This window comes from Alligator sinensis, unplaced genomic scaffold, assembly GCF_000455745.1.
Source record: "Alligator sinensis unplaced genomic scaffold, ASM45574v1 scaffold976_1, whole genome shotgun sequence".
NCBI classification, from domain to species: domain Eukaryota; kingdom Metazoa; phylum Chordata; order Crocodylia; family Alligatoridae; genus Alligator; species Alligator sinensis.
The window spans coordinates 2,159,689-2,164,217 of NW_005842117.1; the positions used below are offsets into that span (position 1 = coordinate 2,159,689).

Here is a 4,529-nt window from a genome sequence, read left to right on the forward strand (position 1 = left end):
CCGGAGCCTGCACTGGGCTTCCCTGTGGGCAGCCCAGAAGCAGCAGTGATAGCAGCATAGATGCAGGGCAGCCCAGCAGGAGCTCCAAGTGGCTGCAGCAGGAACAGTCGGCAGCGGTGAGGGGGAAGGGGTGCTTTTCCCCACCGTGCTGAGCAACAGTTTCTGTCCCATGCTGCTGCTGAGCCTGGGCAGGCGAGGCTGGAGCAGGTACGAGGTACGCAGAATCGGGGCTGTAGTGCCAGTCCCTGCCAATACTGCAAGGCTGGGGCCAGTGGCAGGCACAGATGGAAGAAGCTGCCGCTGCATGGGTAGCCTAAAAAGGGAGTCCAGCTGCAATGCCGTCCCAACCCCACTGAGCGCCCAGGGGGTGGCAAGACATGCCACAGGTGGGCAGTGTGGAGCAGGCACAGGTTGGGCTGGGTTGGGGCTGTGCCCAGGTTCCGGCTGATCCTCTTCCGTCGGAGTGAGTCTGGAGTGGGCATGGGGCAGGGCTGGACCTGTGCGCTGTTGTTGGAGAGGCACTGCAGGCTGCTGAAGGGCAGGGGCAGAGGCAGGATTCTGCGGTAAAACCCACCCCTGAATTCCCTGGCCCACCAGGAGCCCTGCAGGCTGGAAGGAATGGCTACGTGGGCCTCATCTGGCTCATGGCCTGTATATTTGATGGCCCTGATCTCTGACATACTGGCTGCTAATCCTAACTATTATAATGAACTCTATTTCAGAATGAAAACATGTACAGTATCTTAAAAGGATTGCCAAAATCGAACAGCTCACTTAACTGGCAACATCAGCTGCCAAGAAGACATTTCTCCAGTACTCTGTTCTTTGAACTGGTTTCTCATAGAATACAGAGTCATAGTTGAGATTTCAACTTTTATTTTGAACGCTCTTCATGGGATTCTACCATTGTATGTGATACAATGCTTCATTCTCCTAGACCATGACCTCCCACACGAGCTACAATAAGATAATGAATATCCAGCCTCAAAAATGAGAGCCTTATGAATAGGATACTACACTTCCTCAGCACATCATTCACAGCTGTTGAACTAAGACCCCTTAGTTCGGTGCCTTGCCCTGGCCCAGACAATCATGTACACCCTACCCACATGAATGTTGCAAACCCAGGAAAACACAAAAAAAGACACTCCGGGACCAGACACTCCCTCTAAGCTGTGCGGCATGCACGGCCATGCAGGTGTGTTCATGCCGCGCTGCCAGGTGTGCCTACATGGCCATGCACACTGCACAGCTTAGAGGGAACCGTGTCCAGGACCAACCCCAATGGCTACTCTCAAGGACACAAGAGACTGAGGTCTTGAGGACAGCTGCAAAGTGAAGCTCTAGACCAGAGGTTGGCAATTATTTCAGCTTAAGGGCAGCTTAATGAGTTTTGGTGAGTTGTCAAGAGCCACAAGTGTAGTCCCACCCTTTGGCAGGTGCCCCATCCCCTAGTTGCCATCTTGGAACCAGAAGTCCCACCCTAACCCCTGATTTTTGCCACTAGAAGTCCCTCCCCTGCCCCTGGAAGTACTTCTTTTGGGAGTGGAGGGTTGCCATCTTTGAACCAGAAAAGAAACAGATTATACACTAAAAGCCAAAAACCTACTATAACATATTTTAATTTTATTATAAAAAATATTTTGTTATGATTTGCATTTGTGTAGTATATATAGAGGTGACTGCATAATAGTTAAAAATAAAGCCTTACTTCTGCATACTGTATGTGGGGAGTGTGTGGGATGTGGTTGGGGGTCAGTGTGTGTATGGTGGGGTGTGTGTGGTGTGTGGGGGGCTTGTGAGGGGGTGTGGCTGTGTGTGTGGGGGTGTAGGGTATGTTGCAGGGTGTATGTATATGTGGGGGGGTTGTGGAGCAGTGTGGGTGTGTGGGGTTTGTGGACCTGCCACACACTCCCCCCCATGGTGCACACCCCACCCCCACCCATGCCACTTCCCTCAAATGTATTTTCATATGTCTGGATATTTTATATCCAGAAGAGTATTCAGAGAAATCCATATACTCAGTCTCTGTATTGTATTAAACACTAAATATTTTTTTTATATTTCTGATTTAAGTGGGACTTTTTCTAAACTGATGCTCACTAAGGATGACCTAGTAGGAACTTGACAGAAACAAGTAGGCCTTTTACTAGATGTGTCCAAAGATCTGGAAAGGAACTTTTTCAAGTAATGAAGTAAGAACGTCAGCTTTCAGGTCAATATGCCACCCACAGGGAAATCTTGCATTTCAGAATCTCCAAGATCAATAAATTGTGGAGGGAGATAGTCATGATATCAACAAAAAATCACTCCAGTCTATCTCTATATGTAAAAAGAGAGACTAGCAAAAAGAGCTCTACCATCAGAGCATCATGGTCTGGTGGTCTGAATTTCAGCACATAGGAAAGGAGGAATAGAGGTTCCAAATCTAAAAGAACCCACTATATGGCTATCCTAAAAAATGGTTGTAGGCACTGTGAATGGAAATGTTTAATGGAAAACTTGAGTTGGGCACCTGACTAAAGATCCTGGGAAGGACAGGATTTCAGACACACTCCTATGTTTTACCAGCCACCTCTAAACTAGTGGTTCTCAACCTTGTTAGATTTGAGGCATGCCTCAAAAAATGTAAGCTCTTAGTTTTCACTTGTTTTTTCACTACGGAAAAATAATAGAGCAGCTCTTCTGCTACAAAGACTTCACAAAAACCACAGCAGATGGGAGTGTTTTTGACACTATGAAAATGCTAGGTTTATCTTGCAAATTATGTTTGCACATTAACAGTGCTAACACTTCATGACACCGTGCAGCACCCTTGAAAGGAACTCAAGGCACACCAGGGTGGCACCCTGGGAAAATTACTGCTCTAAGCTCTGCCAGGCATTCTGAATTGCCTTTTGGAGGTGCCTGCTACTCCTCATTTTCTGAAAAAAGGTAATACTGAAATAGGTGGGTCTTCTTCCTCTTTGCTGCTTTTGTGTGACTCAATTTTAAGGGTAAGATAAGAACATGCATTAATAAATTAATACATTTCAGGGAATCAAGCAGTGTGGAACAGAATTGTTCTTAGGCAAATCTAAGGAACTACTTGGCACCTAAGCAAGTCATTCTAAATCACCCACCTGGGGCACATACCTCCAGGGCAATGCCTAAAACCAAGGTACATACTCATACAGTTTGAATCCTGGCCTACATATATGCATATATTTGTAAACACTCAGGGTTAGCATCTATTCCATTTTTGATGTGTATAAAAAGACTTAGGGATCAATCCTCCCCTGCTTGAATCCCATAAAAACCATTCATGCAAAAGATGGGTGGGTCCTCCTTCTCCTTGACTCTTTGTGACTTAACCCTAAGGGTAAGATGACAGTCTGATATAGCAGATGCTTTAACAGATTTTCTAGGCTTCAAACTTGGTGGAACAGAATCAGTTAGATGCCTTAGTCTGTTTGGTGCCCAATAGATAGAATAGAATCTGGCTCCTGAAGTCCACATGGGGAAGGAACCTGAAAAGTTGTTATCTAATTTTAAACTGCCCTAAATACTGCCTCATGAAATACTCATTGAAGTGTTTCATTTTTAAAAAGTCCTAATAGCAGTCCTGATAGTCAATATCAGAACCAGTACAAATGATGGGAGCTAGCCACTATTTGTGCTCCTAATACAACTGCACTGACAGGACCATGTACTTAAGGAGCACTGATTGCTTATATCACTTTCAGATAAGTGTATATTCTAAAAAAGGCTAAATCTTACTTCACTTTTATTTGCATAATTGGCCTTTAGCTGTGCAAGTTCAACTTTCTGTACTGGGTCCTGTCTCTGGCTCCTGTCCCTAATTATCCCAGCTACTGTTTATCCATAGTATCCAAATAATATGAAATGCAAGGTGCAGAAAAACTATTTTGGACTCACAGGGCAGGACCCAGAACCCAAAGCCCCTTTCTTCCATCTCATCCCTCTGGCTTGCTCTCCTCCCCACAAATCTTCCTTTCTTGGCTGCCCAGTGGATGGAGGACTGCAGCATGCTTGGGGAAATGCTTAACCTATAGCCTGATTATTAGAGCATTTAACTAGGAAATGCGAGCTGTAGGTTCAAACTCCCTCTGAATGATAGGGAGTCCCAAATCTTCCACTTCTTGGGCAAGTCCTCTAACCACTTAAAGAGTGGGGGGGCCCTCCATTACCTCCATTTTTACTTTGGACAGTTACATGCAAACTCAGGCTATGCTCTTCTGCCACGGGTGGAAGACTAATAAAAAAAAGCCAAATCTAAAAGCCACACAGTTACCAAAAATTCGATTTGGTGATTTGAATCACTGTCCTGAATCAATTCAGCCCAATCTGATTCACAGATTCAGCCAACGCCGAATCCCCAAATCAAACAGGTCCTATCCCCCACCCACTCTCCCAACCCCAGCATCTTGGCACTTTAAAAACAAAAAAGCCCCATGCTCACCAGCTGCTGCCAGGTAGGGAGGCGATCCTCACTGCCCTCCACTGCCTCATCCTGCATGGGGGCCTCT

The 4,529-nt window shown here is 45.9% G+C and overlaps 1 protein-coding gene across 3 annotated transcripts in view; it reads right to left on the bottom strand.

The window, feature by feature from the left end:
* The window catches only part of METTL25 (methyltransferase like 25), an 83,715-nt gene that overhangs the window by 69,248 nt on the left and 9,938 nt on the right, over positions 1–4,529 (bottom strand). The gene's annotated exons all lie outside the window — the stretch shown is intronic.